At 43.8% G+C, this 21,311-nt stretch overlaps 1 protein-coding gene and 1 long non-coding RNA gene across 6 annotated transcripts in view; one reads left to right on the forward strand and one right to left on the reverse strand.

The window, feature by feature from the left end:
• foxn2a (forkhead box N2a) overlaps positions 1-7,910 on the reverse strand; it is a 74,132-nt gene extending 66,222 nt beyond the window's left edge. For 2 of the 4 annotated variants that reach the window (XM_070889314.1, XM_070889315.1), the window contains exons 1-2: positions 7,516-7,910; positions 5,201-5,281 (exon numbers count right to left, since the gene is read on the reverse strand). The gene's annotated coding sequence lies outside the window, so the exon portion shown is untranslated. Of the gene's footprint in view, positions 1-5,200; positions 5,282-5,384; positions 5,419-6,172; positions 6,230-7,515 lie in introns of those variants that run through there. The other 2 variants (XM_070889317.1, XM_070889316.1) reach the window with 2 other exon arrangements.
• Positions 7,911-8,094: 184 nt separating this feature from the next.
• The window catches only part of LOC139272601 (uncharacterized), a 68,074-nt gene continuing 54,857 nt past the window's right edge, over positions 8,095-21,311 (forward strand). For both annotated transcript variants that reach the window (XR_011594900.1, XR_011594899.1), the window contains exons 1-2: positions 8,095-8,200; positions 18,239-18,327. This is a non-coding gene — a long non-coding RNA (uncharacterized lncRNA). The remainder of the gene's footprint in view (positions 8,201-18,238; positions 18,328-21,311) is intronic.

Consider the following 21,311-nt stretch of genomic DNA (forward strand, 5'->3'; position numbering starts at 1 on the left):
TGCGGTACTGACATGGCGGTCTCAGATTCAACAACACCTGCATTTATATCGCGCCTTTAATGGAATAAAACAGTGTAATCAGACAAAAATTAACACCAAGCTAATCAAGGAGACGTTAGACAGTTGACCAAAAGCTTGGTCATAGAAGTAGGTTATAAGGCGTGTCGTAAAGGTAGGAGAGTGAGAGGCGGAGAAGTTTACATAAGAACATACAAGAACATAAGAATTAGGAACAGGAGTAGGCCATCTAGCCCGCTCCGCCATTCAATAAGGTCATGGCTGATCTGGCCGTGGACTCAGCTCCACTTACCCGCCCGCTCCCCATAACCCTTAATTCCCTTATTGGTTAAAAATCTATCTATCTGTGATTTGAATACATTCAATGAGCTAGCCTCAACTGCTTCCTTGGGCAGAGAATTCCACAGATTCACAACCCTCTGGGAGAAGAAATTCCTTCTCAACTCGGTTTTAAATTGGCTCCCCCGTATTTTGAGGCTGTGCCCCCTAGTTCTAGTCTCCCCGACCAGTGGAAACAACCTCTCTGCCTCTATCTTATCTATCCCTTTCATGATTTTAAATGTTTCTATAAGATCACCCCTCATCCTTCTGAACTCCAACGAGTAAAGACCCAGTCTACTCAATCTATCATCATAAGGTAACCCCCTCATCTCCGGAATCAGCCTCGTGAATCATCTCTGTACCCCATCCAAAGCCAGTATATCCTTCCTTAAGTAAGGTGACCAAAACTGCACGCAGTACTCCAGGTGCGGCCTCACCAATACCCTATACAGTTGCAGCAGGACCTCCCTGCTTTTGTACTCCATCCCTCTCGCAATGAAGGCCAACATTCCATTCGCCTTCCTGATTACCTGCTGCACCTGCAAACTAACTTTTTGGGATTCATGCACAAGGACCCCCAGGTCCCTCTGCAACACAGCATGTTGTAATTTCTCCCCATTCAAATAATATTCCAAGAGTTTCATGCACAAGGACCCCCAGGTCCCTCTGCAACACAGCATGTTGTAATTTCCCCCCCATACCAAATAATATTCCCTTTTACTGTTTTTTTTCCCCAAGGTGGATGACCTCACATTTTCCGACATTGTATTCCATCTGCCAAACCTTAGCCCATTCGCTTAACCTATCTAAATCTCTTTGCAGCCTCTCTGTGTCCTCTACACAACCCGCTTTCCCACTAATCTTTGTGTCATCTGCAAATTTTGTTACACTATACTCTGTCCCCTCTTCCAGGTCATCTATGTATATTGTAAACAGTTGTGGTCCCAGCACCGATCCCTGTGGCACACCACTAACCACGATTTCCATCCCGAAAAAGGACCTATTTATCCCGACTCTCTGCTTTCTGTTAGCCAGCCAATTCTCGATCCATGCTAATACATTTCCTCTGACTCCGCGTACTTTTATCTTCTGCAGTAACCTTTTGTGTGGCACCTTATCGAATTTAGGGAGGGAATTCCAGAGTTTAGGGTCTAGACTGCTGAAGACACAGCGGCCAGGACTCAATCTCAAAATACACTCAACCAGCCAATCACAGCCCAGGCAGCAGGAAGCATGACAACTGGCCACTGCATTCCAGGGCCAGGGAGGGAGAAAAACACAGCCAATTGATTGTTATCCGTGATTCCAACTGCAAGGTGCCTCAGCATAGTTGTCAGGTGAGGGCAGGATTAGGCACAACCCTATTGATCAAATAGCTAACCAACACAAAGCACACAGATGAAGAATGATGACTGTGTGAGGGACATGAGGCTGGTCAGAATCCCTGGAACCATATACCAACACGTCAGCAGTTTCAGGAGAGGAGAAATACAGGAAAAACCTGGGGGCAGGGAGAACAGCAAGGGTTGGTCAGATCATTCTTCAGTCCTGGTACAGTGAGGCAATGGACACCAACATAGATCAATTGGTCCGAATGGCTTGTTGCTGTAGATTTTACGTAATTCTTCTCTACCTTCAGCTTTCTCTTACCCTCCCCCACACAGCTGAAGCTCACCCAAAAAGGAACTGGATTTCAAAGCAGAGAAAAAGCACTGAAAGACTAGTTTACCGAAAACAAAGTTTTGAAGCTTTGTGTGATCTGAATGTCTTGCTTATAATATTGAATGTGAGGGTATTGTTGTTGACAGTAGCAGACGCATTGGCTCCATGCTAAATTGTCCAATAAACAAACATTCTTTTTTCACCAGCTTCTCATTTACAAGTTAATTCCTTGAGAACTCAGCTGCTGTTAAAAAAAAAATTGTGGCAAACCCCTCTCACTCCCTCTCAAAATGTCTTCCTTTACCACTGCTCATCATCATAGGCAGTCCCTCGAAATCGAGGAAGACTTGCTTCCACTCCTGAAGTGAGTTCTTTTGTGGCTGAACGGTCCAATACGAGAGCCACATACTCTGTCACAGGTGGGACAGATAGTAGTTGAGGGAAAGGGTGAGTGGGACTGGTTTGCCGCATGCTCTTTCCGCTGCCTGCGCTTGATTTCTGCATGCTCTCACCGTTGATACTCGAGGTGCTCAGCACCCTCTCGGACGCACATCCTCCACTTAGGACGAACTTGGGCCAGGGTCTCCCAGGTGTCAGTGGGGATATCGTACTTTATCAGGGAGGCTTAGAGGGTGTCCTTGTAACGTTTCCGCTGCCCACCTTTGGCTCGTTTGCCATTACAACTGCACACCAGAACTCAATGGAAGGTATGGTTCCATCTGATACCTCAGTTTTTGCATCATGTTCAAGCCTGGGCAGTAACCAGCTATTTGACTGTGGCCAGTAGAACAGGTGAGCATCATCTCATCCTCATCTGATATTCACATGTGCCTACAGCAGCAGAAGTCATTGGATGGCAACTAGGTCAGACTCCAATTTCAGCAGTGCGTTCAGTTTCGGTCACCAAGGCGCAAGGAAAATATTCAAATCCTGGAGATGGTGCAGAGCAGGACCATAAGGCTGATTCCTACTGTCAACAGATTGTGTTATGAGGAAAGATTGGAGAAACTGGGGCTCTTTAGCCCTTAAAGGAAATGTTTGAGACTGACTTATAAGAGCATAAGAAATAGGAGCAGTTGTCGGCCATTCAGCTGTTCGAGCCTGCTCCGCCATTCAATCAGATCATGGCTGAACTTCTACCTCAGTTCTACCATATTCCTTGGTTAATCTTAGTATCCAAAAATCTATCAATCTCGGTCTTGAACGTACCCAACGACTGAGCACCCATAGCTCTCCGGGGTTGAATATTCCAAAGATTGACAACCCTTTGAGTGAAAAAATTTCTCCTCAGTCCTAAATTCCACGTTTCCTACATTACAACAATGACCAATCACTGAGACACAGAGACCTATCTAGATCACTTTGCAGCCTCTTTGTCTGTTCCTCACAACTTACTTTACTTTTTTTTATAGAAGTATTAAAGATACTTTACAGAAGTATTAAAGACACTTCAGGATATAGATGAGGTTCATCAGTTCAGGTTCTATCAGAATCACTCTCCTCCAGACCTCATCACAGCCTTGATCCAGACATGGATTCAAGAGCTGAATGCCTTAACGGCAGATACTACCATCACGGAGTCCCCCACTATCATCACCTTTAGGTTCACCACTGACCAGAAGGTGAGCTTGATCAACTATATCAACACCATGGATATGAGTACAGGGCAGAGGCTAGGTGCTCTGTGAAGAGTAGTTCATCTGCTGACCTCTCAAAGCCTCTCCACCATTTACAAAGCTCAAGTCCGGAGTGTGCTGGAATACTCACCGCTCACTCAGATGAGTGCAGCCACAACAACACTCAAGATGCTCAACACCATCTTGGACAGAGTAGATTGCTTAATCAGTGCCCCTATTGGGTTCGATGTCCACCCCTCCACCATGGGCAGACTGTGGCTGTATGATGTACGATCTACATCATGCACAGCAGCAACTTAAGTTTCTTCAGAAGCAATTCTCTCCCCTGCAACCTCTACCACCAAAAAGGACAAATGCAACAATGTTGTTGGAGTACCATCATCCAGTTTCCTTCCAAATCACAGAACACCCTGAACTGAACATACTTCAAAGCTGGGTCAATATCCTGAAATTCCTATCCAAAGCTCCCATGGAAGCATAATTATGTGGCAGTATTTCAAGAAGACCCATCACCATCTACTCAGGGCAACTAGGAACAAACAATAAATGCAATCCAAGAGCATTGCCCATATCCCGAGAATAAATGTTTTAAAAATCGTACATTTTACCAGGAAGTAGGAAGGGGACACAGATTAAGCTGGTGAAAGATAATTTAGGTCTGATGTCAGGTAGAACTTTATGCAAAGAATGATCAACAGTTGAAATGGATTTCCAGGTAGGAAAGTGGAGCAAAAACTCCAGACCCATTCAAGAGACAGTTTGATGACAAGATGGGGGAATTTAAGTTCTACTTTATTCAGGGTGGATGAATGAAGATGGGCCAATTGGCCTCCTCTATCTGTATCTGATCTTGAGCAGCAAAGAAAGAAATTACTTGCATTTATATAGTGCCTTTCATGACCTTAGGATGTTCCAAAGCACTTTACAGCTAATGAAGTACTTTTGGAGTGTAGTCACTGTTGTACCGCAGGGAAACATGCCAGCCAATTGACACTCAGCAAGGTCCCACAAAATAAATGAGATAACTTTTTTTTGTGATGTTGGTTGAGGGATAAATATTGGTCAGGACACCAGAACTACCCTGCTCTTCTTCAAAAAGTGCCATGGGATCTTTTGCGTCCACTCGAGGTCTCAGTTTAAAGTCTCACCCGACAGACAGTGCAGCACTCCCTCAGTACTGCACTGAAGTGTCAGCCTAGATTATGTGCTCAAATCTCGAGAATGGGACATGAGCACACAACCTTCTGACTTAGAGGCGAGAGCACTACCAATGTGCCATTCCTGACCAGAGGATCTTTCTGCTACCCATCACTTGATATTTGTCTTCGTTGAGACACTGGATAAAAGATACACATTATTGTGAAGTATTCCATGTTATTAGGGGTGGAGAATAAAAGGAAAAGAATGCAGGACTAGCTCACAGCATTAATCCCAAAGAAGTGTCAGCAGTGGTGGACAACAGATATAAGCACTACCACTGTACAGAATTACAGTAGGAGAGAGAGAGAAAATAGCTGTTGGGGCAAAGCACAGCAATATCACACACAACCTATCAAACTCACCCAAGAGGATTGTATTCTGATCAGTTCAATAGGACTTCACTTGATCAACATCAGCACAAGGTAGTCATTTCAATTCAAGGCCTGCAATGTAAATAAGACAGGACTCAGGTAGAATACCAAAGCTTTAAAAAAAATGTATTCTGCTGAAAAGATAACAGTTTTAGTCATCTGTAATAATGCTAACCATCATTTTATATAGACATAATAAGGATTCTTTCTGAATTTTCTTCCTTTTTGTTCTGAAGCGATTGGCTCGACAACCTACGGGAGCTGGTAGTCCTTGAGTACCTTGCCCAAGACGTGCGAGAGTCTAAACAGTGAGTGAGTATCAGTGGCCTCCCTACTTTGTGGATCATCATGATCAAGCCTGATCCATCATCCATACTTTCCAGCAGGAGTCTCTGGATAGGGATCAGGTGTGTGAACCCTGGCTGATGCTTCTCTTCCCCAGGTAGAGGCCAATTGTAGTATCCCAATTGTTGTCCCAAGTGTCATCCGTTTAACTTGGGATCAAATCCAAACCCTTCTGAGTTGTATTGCTTTTATGGTAAGATTATTTAAAAAATATATGCGGGAGTCATCCCTGCCCGATTACTGAATGTCTGCCAATAGCGACATTATAACAATACTGGCAAAAATGCCCGAGAGCAGCTTGCCCTTTAGAATAGAATAATGGATCACACGAGATGGAAATACTGTAGTGGATAAAGTTAACATAAAAGGCCTGAGGGAGGGTGGGGTGAGAGTATATTCTAGTCAAATTATCACTGTGTAAAATTCAGTGGAATACAATCATGTAGTATGCGAGAAATCAAGGGCATATAAATGTATTAAACTATGTTTTTCCTCCATTCTTATGCAAATTGTGAAGTTCAGTAAACACCACAGTATATACAGGACAACATTTAGAGAAATTTATTCCATTCAAATCTCCCCCTCCCCCACTGTCAGACCAGTGATAAAAACACCCACTTTATCTCCTGCAGCAGGATTTGGGAGTCGGCACACGGTCACATTTGCCACTGTGTCACACCTCAGGGATGAATTCTTGCCTTCAGGAGAGGAACATATTGAAGGGTGAAAAATCCCTAATAAAGGCTGCAAACACCGATTCTAGCATTTAAAGTTTCTCTGTCTAATAATGATGATCGTGTACGTACAACTTCACCAATAATCTTACTGAATTTTTGCAGTGTGATAATCGCATTATCCAGGATGCACCGCGTTTAAATGGTATTCTAACAAGGACATTTCGATAGATTAGCAAAGTAAGTACTGAAGGAATGAATTCTGTTCTTCAGTACAATCTTTGCAGAAAATAGATCACATTGTGTTTGTTGAATCACGCTGTCTGAGATTGTTTTGGTGGGGAGGTTAGATATGTGGAGATGGCGAAGAAACAGTGTGATCCACCATATAGCATTTTTAGGGGAGAAAAGGAAATCAGGCTGAGGGCTCTCACTGAGGCCGGGCGGTGGCGCTTCCTGTCTCCTCGCTCCGACCACGTGGACCTGTCAGTTTCCAGCACTCTCTCGACAAGCTGCAACATCTCATTCAGGAAACTGACACGATCGAGAACTCATCTATTGGCTTCCCATTCTCCGCCAGGCCTACAATCCGGGGCCCCCATTAAACACAAACTGCTTATAAAAAAAATAATCGGTCAACTCTTACTTTCGCTTTTGTTTCCAACCGAAGCAGTGCATTTAACCCGCCAATTTAAACGGTATAATCTCAAGTCCGCCACCCCAAAATTACAAATAAACCAGAATGAAGCGATTGAGATGAGAAAGTTAAACGCGCCACAACCCCCAAAGCGAAAAATGCTGCGCGATTCCGATTCCAGCCAAATGTTGCTACACGATTACGATTGCGCTCATAAAAACACACGCATTAAAGTTTGCAGAATTTTATTCTTAAAAAGAAAAAAATAGCTCATCAATGCATTATATATAAATAACTTTTACACGTCCTAAATCAAAAGAACATATATGAAAGCGCAGTCGGTCGAGGGCGGGGGAAGCGTAGCCAAAAATCCACTCGCCGTGTAGGTTTTAATAATAATGTACGTATAATTATTTTTAGTAAAAAGGTTTTCGATGCGATACAAAGTGCAGGCTCAGCCTGGCGACGTGAACCGTGGGGAGAACGCTCGAGCCCCGACCGCAACACTTAGGTTCCATGATTCCCGGGGAACGTTCTCTTCGAACGGAGAGAAAAGAAACCATTCCAAGCACGAGGGAACCCCAGTGGCTGACACCGCTCTCATTATATTCATACACTCTCTAACCATTTACATATATATATATACTCACGGTCTTCCGGCACGTAGCACTGCAGTCTATGGAGCTGCTGCTTCTATTTTATATATATATATAAATATATATTTCCCCTTTTTTCTTGCTTTCCGAGTCTTGCGCTAGCAGCTGCTTCTCATCCGAACCAAGAAGCGAGAGAAACTCCAAAGAACGCCACGAAATCCCCTGCTGTTGCCATGGTAACGTGCCGCCGCCTGGAACCCCTCCCCTGACAGCAGCAGATGGCCCCGGACCCGTCGCTTTGTGTGTGTGTGTGTCTGTATCCCAATAAGGCAGTTCCTGATCCTCAGAGAGAGGGCACGGGGCCGCAAGGCCGTCTTTTTGTTTTTGACCGATACAATAATAAACTCTTAAGGATCGATCTTGGTTATTTTTTTTCCATAAAGTTTTTTTTAAACGCGGGGGTGGTGGAAGTGCAATCCGCAGAACTGCAGTTGGCAGAAAGCGCCAACCAATGGTATCGCTGGCCTCGGGGTTCCTCCACGTCATTTTGGCGGTAAAGCCTTCAAGGTTTTTTATGGAAATGATGATGGCGATGACGAGGGGTTGATTCAGAGACTGTAATGCGCTTACGGCCTTTAACGATACTTCCTTCTGCATTTTGGGATATGCTGGCATTTTTCAATTTACGTGCCACCAGTATGCATCGTACGTAACGGGCTTTGCTGTGGATTTTAAAGTGGTATGTTGATTAATTCGCTTAATATTAAAAAGTATCAAAACATATGTGTTTTTAAACAGATACATTTTTTGGTATTTTCAGGCATCTCAACAAATGAGGGACAGTTGAAGGCACTGCATTGCCGTGTAAAAGGCTCCATTCAAGTCTATATTTGAAGAATGGAAAATGCAGACGAGTTAGTTGGTCTTGCCTGCAGGCATAATTAGACTCTATGTGGGAGTCCTCCCTTTATTTATTGGGGACTTGGCCTGGAGGGTGTTGCACATGCAATAAGTTTTAAGTGGGTCCATGGACTCCCACGGTGGCCTGCATTTTCTGTGGCCTGGAGGAGTCTGTATTCCATATTTTTATAGAGTGTGTGAGGTTGCAACCCCTCTTCCATTATTTGAAAGGGCTGCTCCTCGATTTCTGGCTGCACTTCAATCCTACGTACTTGATCTTTGGGCACCCAGTGCGGAGGGGAGCGGGCAGGTTGGAGGGCCTCCTTGTGGGAGTGCTCCTGGGCCTGGCCAAGGTGGCCATTAAGAGGTCCAGGCAGCGAGCGGTCAAGGGGATAATTCAGCCCGACTGCCTGCCTTTCTTCCGCGGCTACGTTTGCGCAAGGGCGTTACTGGAGATGAAACATGCGGTGCCTCAAGGCCTTCTGTGACAGGTGGGCACCGGAGGGACTGGAGTGCATCATCACCCCTGGAAACCAAAGTTTGATTTGATTTTCTTCAACATTTTTAGTTAGCTTGCAGTTTCTAGTTGTACCTCTTTAACAAGGGGACACTTGTTTTAATTGTATCATTTAAAAGAGTTGTAGGTACAATTAGCCTCCGTGAATAGATTGGAAAAATCAACTCGTGTTCCCATACCTGATTTGATAGCCAGTGAATAATGTTGTAAAATGCAAAAGTTATTTGGTATTGGCATTAATTGAATCACTTGACCACAGTGACTAAAGTAGCACATGAAGAATAGGGGCTACTTGGACGAGCTATCAGAGGGTTCCACTGGCTGTGAAACAGTACCACAGCAAAAGAGAGAACGAGGAAGAAAAGAGTTTAAAAAAAAACAATTGTTACAACAGCAACTTGTATTTTTAGAGTCCCAAGGTGTTTCACAGGAGCGTTATCAAACAAAATGTGATACAGAGCCACGTAAGGAGATATTAGGGCAAATGGAGGGAGGTTTTAAAGGAGGAAACGGAGACAGAGACAGAGAGGTTTAGAAAGGGAATTCCAGAGCTTCAAGCCTTGGCAGCTGGAGGCACGGTCACCAATGGTGGATGAATAAAATCGGGGACGCTTAAGAGGCCAGAATTGGAGGAGTGCAGATATCTCTGAGGGTTGTAGGGTTGGAGGAGATTATTGAGACGGGGAGGACGAGGCCATGGAGAGAATTGAAAACCAAGATAAGAATTTTAAAATCAAGGTGTTGCTTAACCGGGAGCCAATGTCGGTCAGTGAGCACAGGAATAATGGGCCAACAGGACTTGGTACAAGTTCGGACACGGGCAGCAGAGTTTACGGAGGGTAGACATTGCGAGGTTGAAATATAACTTTGGAAGGGGCGCAAGGCGGATTGGCCGCCCGTTGTACACCTTCCCCCACACCAATTTTCCTTACCATTGATGTCATAGAATCATACAGCACAGAAGAAGGCAATCCAGCACATTGTGCCTGTGTCAATGGAAAGAAAATCGGGTGGGATGTATAACTGGTAACCATTTTGCTACCGCCTTTTTTGCATCCCCACCAAAGTTGAATTTCACCCTCTGTGCATTAAGTAATATGTTACTTAAAACTGGGTTTGAAACCTGATCGATTTAGATGCTGCTTTAGTGTGTTTCTGGTGCAGATTCAGATCATGAACCGCCTGTGGAGTTCGCAGATGAGCCTGGCCTCTGCACTGCTGGCTCCTGGTTGAATGATGAGCAATGGAGAATGGATTCAACCTCAGTCTCATTTACTTTGCTGAAGTAAAGTCTCTCAAACTGATCAATTTTCTCATGTGGTTTTTGCTGAATAAAATACTGTAACAATAAAATGTATTGATCGGATGGCGCCATGGCTTATTTTGATCCACTGGTCCTTTTCCAAAATAAAGCTGGCTAGCTGAGTCTTGGATGATGTCTATAAGTGAGTGCAAAAGACCGTTAAGGTTATGAGTTCAATTTACAAACCTATTTTTTGCATAAACCTACTATAATTTTCATCTGCTAATTGGCAGGTTTTGGTGGAAATTAAAGCAATTTTCCCCATGATTGACATGTGTGTTTGAAGCCTGCACCGTTTGCATAATCTAGGCTGATACTTCAGTATAGCACTGGAAGAGTGATGCATTAGCTGAGGTCCTTTGGATGAGATATCCCACCTGTCCAAGTTTACGGAGACCTGTGGCATTATTCAAGTTTCTTGGCCAACAATCCTCCCTCAATCAAAACCATAAAAAATGGATTGATTTGCCATTTACCTCAATGCTGTTTGTGTAATATTACTGGTGCACAATGGCTACCATGTTTACCTAAATAATAGTCATTGCACTTCAAAAGTAATTCATTGTGACTAAAGTGTTTTGAGTTGAAAGGCACTATATAAATGCAAATATTTTAATTTTTTTTTGTATATTTTCTCCTCTCTTGCAAGGTACTGAATCATGCTGATGTACTGTTCCATATGTTCTGACAGTCCTCTGCTATGTCATCAAAGTATCAATTTTTCACACGCGAGTCCCAGGAGGTCATTACAAGGGAGAAAATTGCACGACTATGGGGAAAGCAGGGGAGTGGGACAAATTGGATGGCTCTTTCAAAGAGTCGGCACAGGCACGATGGGATATATGCCCCGCTTCTGTGCTATAAGATTCTATGACTTGACGGGAGGGGGACTAGTAGCATTACAGGTGAGCTTGAAACTGTCCTCTGCTGAAGTTCACATACGCACCCGCACGTGCACACACACCCACCCCACTCACTAAGCAGTCGGGAGCTGATTTTTCCCCTGACTAGCTCAGCAAGTGGAAGAACACTGCAAATGTTCTCTGCTCACTGCCTCATCCTGTACAGAACCCAGAAATGCCATGAATGTTTTAATAAAATTCTATTCATTTATTTGTTCATTAACATAAAATTTGAATAAAAGTTTCAAAGAATGGACAAGTAAAGCCATACACACTCTGCGGGTCAATTATTGCAGATTATGATCATGACCTGGAGCTGCTTACTGAGAAGGATGCTGTATGTTGCAAGGAGTGGAGGAGTCCTGTAGCTTTAATTGCCTATAAATCTGCTCCAGTCTCCTTTCACTGACAACCTGATACAATGAGCTTTTTCAAACAGAAATAGAAGAGGCTAATTTTATAGTGTGTGCATTCAGCCTGAAGTGAGATAATGGTAATAGTGCATGTAGCCTAGTTCATTTAGGAGTAAATGTGCTAATAAAGTACTCTATTAATTAAACCTGTTTCTCGCAAGGTTTTTTACTTGCATAGTTAATTTAAGCTCACTGTTTTGTTGGGATGTTAAGAGGTTCTGTCTATTCCGTAGTTAAGTGATAGCTAATGAAGCTCTCAATTTTGCTCGCATGGTTACCAATGAGCAGAAAAGGAGCCGTTTTGTGGAGTACGTTGGATGAATTTGGAAAACTGGCTCTGGTGCTATCAATGTCGTGATTTTTGTTCTAGAGTCAGGGTCACAGAAAGTGCATGTTATGTCACTTCATGTGAATGTATAATAGAAGGGTTCCTTTTGAGCTTAACGATGTAGACTTGTCTCAAGGTATTGTTCCACATGAACCAGGATCCCTTGGCCATTCTTCTCATGTGAGCCCAAACAACTAGTGAAACCTTTCAACCAAGCCCAATCTCATCTTTCCAACAGGTTCCACTGAAAAGCTGTTTGGAACCCCTGCAAGCTCGAGGGGTTCTGGAGCCAATTGTAGAGCCCAGTTGATGTGCTGTTTGAGAACAGCTAAGTCAACATAGATCAGGAATTGAATTTGAGACCTTCTGGTCTCGATGCTTCAGTATTATAGAACCATTACCCTGCCCCCACTTCCCAGCCACTGGTGGGGTTAATGTCATTTTAAAATAACATTTCAAGCAGCAGAATTAATCTTTTAAAGTAATGTTATAGTCTGCCTTGTTAGCTATCTGTGCTAATGCATTTTTCACAAGTTAATACAGACAATGAAGATCATTTGGCCCATCTTATTTCATCAATTTCCCACATGCCCCCATTGCAGCAACTAATGTTTTCATAAATGATTCCAAGGTTTTTGTATTGTTCTTTGTTTGAAGAACTTCTTAGCACTAGTTTGAATTTTGCCTTTTACTAATTTGAGGTTCTGTCCCTTTGCCCTGCTCTTGAATTGTAGTTTTGAAGTGATTTTCTGGATCTACTTTTTTATGCCTTTTACTGTCTTGTATACCTCAATAAAATCTCCTTTCAAGGCTGAAAAGCTTGGCTTTCTCTATTCTTTCCTCATACCTCAGACCTTTTACAATACGGATCAGCCATGTGGCTTTTCATCGAACAGCCTCCAGCAATTAAATGTCTTCTTTGTGTACCCGTGCTGAGAACTAGTGGCAGTAGTCAAGGTGTGAGGTTTGACCAGAATACATTTTAAGCATGACTTCCTTGGGCTTGTTCTCTACTCTTTTGATTATATATTTGCTTTGTTGATTTCCACTCTGCCTTGGTTGGACACTTTGAATGTCGAGTGTACAGGGACCCCTAGATCTCTTTCAACAGCATCCTTAGCCACAGTTGCTATGCCTGATTATTATCCAGTGGTTCCTGCTAGATTATCGGCAGGCGATTCAACCTTGGAGGGTTCAATCAGGAAAATCCAAGATCCACAGTTACAGGACAGGTTATCAAATAGCGATCAGCAGTCAGGCACCTGGCTAATTATTCCACACTTAGTTTAGGATGCTCAATTTAGAGCCCTGCCACTGTCCCCTTACTGAAATCCGTGAACTCCACACAGACTAAGTTTAAACCCTGGTCTGTATGTCAATAACCCATTGGGCAATTTTATTGATTTAAAAATAATTTTACTTTCATTAAAAATAATTCTACTTTTACTACCCAGTGTCCGCATCAAACATGCCAGGTTAAGTATGGAATGGGCCTGATGCGGGACAAATCTGTCTTTGCTCTACTTCTTATACAGTAATCCTCCCAAAATAAGTTTTTTTTGTTGTTGTTTCGTTCCACTTGCCATTGTTACGGCCTGTTACGGTGTGCGGTTCCCAAAATAATTTTCCTTGGAACTTACCTTTACAGCTGGCAGAGGAGGAATGTCTGGACTGGATTTAAACCTAGATACCAGAGGTGAAATGGCAGTATGTTAACCCCCTCCCTAAGAAGCTCTTAGCCTCCATATGCCAGCAATTCATAATATTGCACAGACTAGAATAATAAAGCTATGGATGCGACTTTTAAGCAGCAATAACAACAACTTGTATTTATATAAGCGAGTGGAAACATATACTTGTGCGTGCACATTTTTATTTCAATGTTGTCCAACCCATCCCGTAATAGAAGCAGGACTAATTCAACACCATGGCAACTGGGTGGTAAGTGGTTATTCAACATAAATAGATTCTGAGCCGTGACTGGTTTTCAGTTCAGTTCAGTGCTCAAGCATATTGACTAGAGAAAAGTTATTGGCCCAACTATCTGCTGTGCTATGCACTGAAGCCTTTTTGACATATCACATTTTACCCTTTATTTGTACTGAATTATGGGCTGACTTGAAACTGATGCCCCTTGCCCTGAGGGAAATGTGTCACACAGTCCAGTCAGCACTCCCCTATTTGCTAACAAGTACATCAGTTAGACAGATTTAAAGCCAATTAGCGAAATGAAGTACAACCTGCAATTTTCATTTTTAGCATCCTTTAAAGATGATATGACAAGTTCACAGTGATATCAGTAACAGTGGCCTTGCAAGACACTGTAATTATCTAAGCACTACAAAAGCTAATAGAATCAGCTCTCTCGCAGCCTCAAATCCACAGCTGAGCTAGACTGACACACAAATCATAGTAAATATCTACTCTTGTTATTTGCATGGAGGCTGAAATTAGATTTTAGTCTGATTTCATTTGGAGTACATTTGAAGGTAGATATTGGGGTAGATTTGGACTTGGTGCAATAGTGTAAAATGGGTGATAGCGCTGGATGGCACCATTGTGCACGATCCTGGTGCAACTGTTGGAATCACTCAAGGCCCTTGCATTTTCAGGGATCCTGTGTCTACTTAACAGCAATTAGACTTTGTAGCTTTAATGGGACACAAATTTACACTTTAACAGTGGAATAATAACTGTGTTTCACATCGTATAATTTCCCTGTCTTATAAAACAGAGATGTCTTACTGCCACAGCAGAGTCGCCCCAAATCTTTGAGATAAATACATCATACATGCAAAATGTCCATCAGACAAAAATTTTGACTGTATCAAATTACCTAGAAACTTATTAAAAACAGTTTGCAGACTGATCAATCTGTCATGGAAAAATCTTCCCCTCTCAACAGCTGGAGCAGTGTTTTACTTGAAACAGAATTCCAATAGTGTGAATGCACATCATTCTACGTGTGTGTGGGGGGGGAGGGGAAGGGGAAGAATGGAAAACCTTGTCATCAATAAAGTGGCACCAGGCTTGCATGTTTCTTTTTTCCCTATTTATGAGCAGCTAAAAATTAAAATGATAAAAGAGATCGTTTAACAAGAACCAAACTGTAACTGTACGTAAGTTGTGATAAAGCTGGCAGCAAGATTTACCACACAGCAATTGGAAACTCTCCATGTGGCAAAGTGATGGGATAGACAGACAGACAAACGGAGTATATAAGTAGATCAACTGAGTAACTGGAAGGAGGTAATTGGTGGTAAAAGAAAGAAAGATAAATAGGTAGTAAATAAAAGTATACTTTGGGCTCCCTGATTGCGCAGTGATTTTATCCAGCATGTAGCTGAGCCACCTCCCCCCGTCTGGAATGGCGGCTTCCTTCGGGAGCTGCTGCTCAGGAATCCGTACCTTCACGACCGCGGTTTTAGGTGGCAGGCGAATGAGAGGGCTGTATTTGGCAAGGTGACTAGGATCAGGGGCCTGCTGGATGGCACCAAAGGAGCTTGCACGGCGCCTATCCTGGGCCGACGATCGGCACGCAGCCGATGCCATCGAGTCGCTAAAAACAGCGCCCTGGGCCCTGACTCCGTTAGGTGTGTCGAGGATGCTCAAGCATGTGGGGCGATCCCGTCCAAACTGACCCCCGTCCGGACGGAATTCCTCATCGGGGCCAAGCCCTGAAACCTCCCTCAGGAGCCGGTGCCTCACAACTTGAGCCTCCTCCGAGACATTCCCTCCGTGCCTTTCAGTTCTGTGCAGAGGGGATTCCTGTACAGGCTGCTCTTGCACACTCTCCACTTTGCCATCCTCGTCTGCTGTCCGGACAAGCCATGGAGCACCATCTTGCCATCCAGAGGAGGTGGAGGTCCCCAGTGGAGCACTCTCTACATGGGAGTCCTCCCTTTATTTATTGGGGACTTGGCCTGGAAGGTGTTGCACGGAGCAGTCCCATGCAATCGGTATTTAAGTCAGTTCACTGACTCCCAGGCCGCCTGCAATTTCTGCCGTCTGGAGGAGTCCATGTTCCATGTCTATGTTGAATGTGGGAGGTTGCAGCCCCTATTCCATTATTTGAAGGGGCTGCTCCTCAAATTCTGGTTGCACTTCAGTCCCTGATCTTTGGGCACCGTGCGGAAGGGAGCGGGCAGGAGAGAAAGCCTCCTCATAGGACTGCTCCTGGGCATGGCCAAGGTGGCTATCAACCGGTCCAAGCAGTGGGCGGCCGAGGGGGTCGTTCAGTCCGACTGCCTGCCTCTCTTCCGTGGTTACATCCGAGCCAGGGTGTCCCTGGAGATGGAGCACGCGGTGTCCACCGGTACGCTCGCAGCCTTCCGCGAGAGGTGGGCACCGGAGGGACTGGAGTGCATCATCACCCCCGGCAACCAAATTTTAATTTGATTCAAGTTTACTGTCTAAAGTTTAATTTGTTTAAGTTTGTCGGTTTTAGTGCCCTCCCCTTTAATCAGGGGGCACTTAATTATTGTTCTACTTAAAATAGTTGTAGCTGAGCCACACAGACCAGGAAGGTCACTGGCTTGATTCCCCATATGTGCTCAGTTAGTTCTCAGCCACTACAACAATAAGGTCTATAATTATGTCTTTTGATTGGGATGGGGAAGATGAGCTAGGGTTCCCAATCCTGATCATTATCCATTATTAACTACTGTTGGAAAATTGATGGCTAAGGACTGGATCAGGCTCACAATGTAAAGCCCACTGCCGTCAAACAGTTTGTCAACATTTACTGTCGAGCCGCATACATGAAGAATGTTCACTTTGTGGATGGCACACGGTAGCTGTGGACCTATGCCTCAAAGAAATCAGTGCCTTCAGGGGAGAAGAAAAAATTATACGAAGATAAATAGATCTCCAACCTTCTCTTACTCGTGGTTCCAAAATGACACCCAACTCCACATCCACCCTCCTCCCTGTCCCAATTAAAATCCCTTCAGTCTTACTTCCATCCCTCCTGCAGGATGAAGCCCGCCCCAGGCAAATTTACCAAAGACAAGATTTGTGACTGTGACTGCAATGCAATATCCCTTCTTGACCTCTGCGGCTTTCAACACACTTGAATACACCACCGTTCGACACAGCCCTCATCTACCTCTTTGGCACTTCTCTCATGGTTCCATTCCTACTAGTCCCAAAACAATCTGTAATGGGATCTCCATCTTTGCCTATATGGTAGTCTTCAGTATATCCATAGGTTACATCCATGACCTCCTCCTAAGCCTCATCTGTATTCTATCTCTGAGATACAATTTACACAGGGTTCTCTCGATCTCTCACTGTAACTTTGGAAGATTGGTGGAAACCCCGGAGAGACAGCATAAATCACCGGATGACTTATTGCGGTATAGTTCCATGGGTGTCAGAAGCCCCCTGGTACCTTATTTGGATAAACATGATGCTCTCCTTACCTGACATGCATTTGTACATTCTGGCAGGAGTCACAGGACCAGGAATCTTGGCTGATCTTCTCCTCCATTGCATATGGGTAATGAGACCAATTGTCGTCTTTTCCCCTCGTGCTACCAGTTACAGTTGAGATCAGTTAATTCAGCACAGGTCTAGAATTAAGCTGGGGACCTTCCTGTTCTTTATAGCTCAGTACCACAGGAGATGGTGCATTTACCCACTGCAGAGCTTAAGTCTGCGCAATGTGCTGGAAACACTGCCCAGTTGATAACAGCTATAAATCTATGGCCTGGATTTTACAGTTTGTAGTTGGTTGGTGGCAGGGTGGAGTGTGGTGGTGGGCGGGGGGGGGGGGGAGGGGTTGGGCAGGGGGAGTGCAGTTACTGTGTACGGAGAATTGTTACATTTACCAACTCAGTTATTTTCTGTCATCAGCATTATGTCCTTTATTTGAATGGTAGTATGGCAGTTGTTCACGTACTGAGACAGAGGGTGAGTTAGGGATGTGTGATTTTGTGCTGAATGTCGGCGAGATGGACAGACTTTAATTTTTTTTTTATAAACCTCTGTGTAATTTGGAAACAAGTGTTTGGAAGCATGCCCTACTGAGGACAACTGTGTAGCTGAGGAAAACGTAATTGGTATTGTGAATTGCAAATCTCAGCAGTGCAGTGGAGGAAAGACAGTACACTGAAGCCAGGTAGAGAAAACTGAAAGGAGACTCATTGTCTGGTTACTGTCAGTATCCACTATCAAGGCATCATTGACAAGACCATGGCCATCCACCTTCTCAGGCATTGCGGGCATATGCAGCAGAGACCCAGGGAGATAGGAGAAAAATAACGTTTAAAAGAGGGTGTTTACAGCATGGTTTGAGGTTTTAAAATTGCTGAATAACATTTCTTGCACCCCAGTCACCCAGTGGGCAAATGCACCATGTGCCATCCCAAGTTCATTCACTGGTTGATGCTTTTCTCCCCTCTTTTCCTGCAGACACTGATTCTCTGAGTACAGTTCATGGGAACTGGCAGCTAGCTGGTACTTTGCCCAAGTGACTATTCTTCACCATGTAAGCCTACACAGTGAGTACCAGACATTCATGCACATTCTTGTTTCCGCTATTTTAATGCAGTTATTAACCTGCACAGGGAAAATTAAGAAAAAAGAAAGACTTGCATTTATATAGCGCCTTTCACAACCACCGCACCCCCAAAGCACTTTACAGCCAATGAAGTACTTTTTGAATTGTAGTCACTGTTGTAATGCCAGGTTATTCATCTAGTACCATGTCAAAGAGGCCATTTTTCACGTGATTGTAGCGAGCATCACAGCCAGTCATGATCCTGTCCTCGCCTGATGTCAACATGCACTTTCCGGGGGAGGGTTGAGGCAGTAGGTCACTAGATAAGGATTTTTCTCCTCAATTGCCTTTAGAACTGAGACCAATTGTAGCATCCACACTGCTGTCCTGGCTGAGATCAGCTAATTGTTTTTTTTTCATTTCCAACTATAGTGGAAGCAGCATCTACCATAAATCATTGATGCAAATCTACTGCTAAACACAACAAAAACAACATCTTTAATCAGCAGTGGCAACAGAGCTTCAGATAGCAGAGTGGATTATTAGGTCAGTGCTCTATACATGAGAGAAAAACATAAGGAAAGAGAAAGCTAGAATGTTTCCCAGTGACCTGCCGGCTGTGTTTGTATTGAGTTATTGAAGGAGCATTCAAATGCTTTTCCTTCATACCAAAGCACCAGGCCGTTTAAATGTGAATGGGTTAGAGAGTTTAATAGACCGTCTGCCAGGGAAGGAAACAAAGGAATAAAGAGCAAGAAGCCAAATATCTAGTCAAATGATTTAGTAGACCTCAGCTGGAGTGCAAACAAGAGAAAACAGCAGGGGTGGGACAGGAAACAATTCAGTGAATGACATTTCGCATTCCAGTCCAAGCAAATGATCTGATTCTCACTAACTACAACCTAAAAAGGTGTCTTTTATGCAAATTAGGGGGATGTACACTCTAAAGCGAGAGACTATAGTTTATTTTTAAATCTTCTATTGATAAACCTGATCTCAATCCTTTACTGCAACTCATACCCCTTTCCCCCCCCCCCCCACAATTTTCTTCCTTTTTCTCCCTCTTCCTTTTCAGAAGGTACTCCTGTGAATTTGCTGTCCTCCATGAGATATTTTTAGGTTAACGTGTTTGTGTAAATTCCTGTTTGTGCTATTTTAATGCGGTCATTAACCCATTTATATTATAATTATGTTCCAATAGTCCAGACAGGAATTTATGAGCGCATTAACCAGTGTGCCACAATTAGTGCACTGAAGAAACCAGGCCCATTGCTGGTGTTAAGGATTTCACGTGCCATCTATGAACAAAGTGGGCATTCTTTACATGTTAACATGAACTTTTGAGTGTTGGCAGGCTGTTTGATCTTTGGGGCATCACAGCTGACCGCCACACACATGCAGGGGTCACTAGCCCAGGAGCACTGCTCGTACTGTCACCCTGGCTGAGATCAGTTAATTCAGCACAGATCAGGATTCAAAAACTTGGACCGTTTTGATCTGTGTGGTTCAGTTAAACAATGTCCTTGCCTGCTAATGCCCACTTGAAATTACAGAACCACTTCATGGAATTTTGATTGCGGAACCAGTTTTATTCAAAGCTGTTCCGCTTTGTGTTTTGGCTTCTAGCGAGCTGGAATGTGCCCTGTTTTTATTGCAGGGCAGATTTCAGAGCAGTAACCCAAAAACATAGTAGGTATGCAAACTTATGCATGCATATTTCTTGAAATTTCACTATTTGTAACTTTTCTGGCCCTTGATGTCTGGAAAAGGTTATAAAAACCAACATTGGAAAAACTGCATTATCTGTGTTTAAAGCATGGTAGATGCTCAGCCCAATAGCCAGAAAAAATGGCAGCCAGTACTGCCAGTCAGTATCTCCATGTGCCAACACTGGCACTGCTGTTGCAGTGGGGCACAGGAAGATCAATTGAGGCAATTCTCTTCCCACTGTCCAGGCTCCAAAATACTCTTTCCAGGTGAAATAGTGATTTACTTGTATTTCTTTCAATTTTGTATACTGTATTAGCTGCTCATGATGTGGTCTCCTCTACACTGGGGAGACCAAACGCAGATTGGGTGACCGGTTTGCGGAACACCTCCATTCAGTCCGTAAGCGTGACCCTGTCACTTTAATTCTCCGCTCCACTCTACTCTGATCTCTCTGTCCTTGGACTCGTACACTGTTCCAATGAAGCTCACCGCAAGCTTGAGGAACAGCACCTCATGTTTCGTTTAGACACTTTGCAGCCTTCTGGACTCAACATCAAGTTCAACAATTTCAGACCATAACCTCTGTCCACATTTTGCTCCCTTTCCTCCTTTTTTTAAACCCCCGCCCGATCTTATGTATTTTTTTTTTCTGTTTCCCTTGGCAGCTGGCAATTATTCTGCCATTCACGCACTATATAGACTCATCTTTTTCTAACTTCTGCTATTACCATCGGCCCATCATCCCTTTGTCTCTCTAATCTCTCCTTTCTTCCACCCTATCACAGACCTTCCCTTTTGTTCTTTCCTCCCCTCCCCCTTTTGAGTGCTCCTTAAGAATCTGTTCATTTCAAACCTTCGCCAGTTCTGACGAAGGGTCATCAACCTGAAACGTTAACTCTGTTTCTCTCTCCACAGATGCTGCCTGACCCACTGAGATTTCCAGCATTTTCTGTTTTTATTTCAGATTCCAGCATCCAAAGTAGTTTTTGCTTTTGTATGAGGCAATTCTCTGCTCTTTTTACTGCTTTTTACTGCATTGGTTCTGAGGTCAGGGCAGTAGTACCATACATGCCAGTTGCCCATGTTTCACGTTGATAGACAGTGTTTTCAATCTGATGTCCACTTGTTGGCAATATGGTGACAAAAATCAACATGGGATTTAGATTTCTCATGCTGCCCCACGGTCACCCCAGAATGCTGCAGGGTGAATCTTTTGTGCGCGTGTGTCGATCTTGTGTACATGTGCAATTGTTGCGATCGGGTAGCTCCAGCGCT

The sequence above is a fragment of the Pristiophorus japonicus genome, chromosome 9, assembly GCF_044704955.1.
Source record: "Pristiophorus japonicus isolate sPriJap1 chromosome 9, sPriJap1.hap1, whole genome shotgun sequence".
Classification (NCBI taxonomy): Eukaryota; Metazoa; Chordata; class Chondrichthyes; family Pristiophoridae; genus Pristiophorus; species Pristiophorus japonicus.